The sequence below is a fragment of the Mesitornis unicolor genome, unplaced genomic scaffold, assembly GCF_000695765.1.
Source record: "Mesitornis unicolor isolate BGI_N332 unplaced genomic scaffold, ASM69576v1 scaffold34357, whole genome shotgun sequence".
Lineage (NCBI taxonomy): Eukaryota > Metazoa > Chordata > Aves > Mesitornithiformes > Mesitornithidae > Mesitornis > Mesitornis unicolor.
In genome coordinates this window covers 3,971-4,266 of record NW_010196334.1, presented here as the reverse complement: position 1 = coordinate 4,266, position 296 = coordinate 3,971, and positions in this window count along the sequence as shown.

Below are 296 nucleotides of genomic sequence, written 5' to 3'. Positions count from 1 at the left end.
GAAGTGGCTGTGGCTCATTAAAGCAAAGACTGGAGGAGAAGGGCTGTTGCTTTGGCCAGCAACAGGGCTAGGGGCCCCCAGGGTCCCCCCTGGCTGCTCCCCCCAGCAGGTGTGGGGTGCTGCACAAGCTGTGTTTTATTGGGGTGTGGGTGGTTACTCGGAGGGGGATGGGGAGCAGCCCTGTGCTCTCTCGGGTACTGGGCTGCAGGTGATGGGAATAATTAATTAAGCTTGGGGGTGGAGTGGGGAGGGGGTGGCTTGTTCCCTTCCTTGGTGCCTGTCCCCGGGGCCCCTCC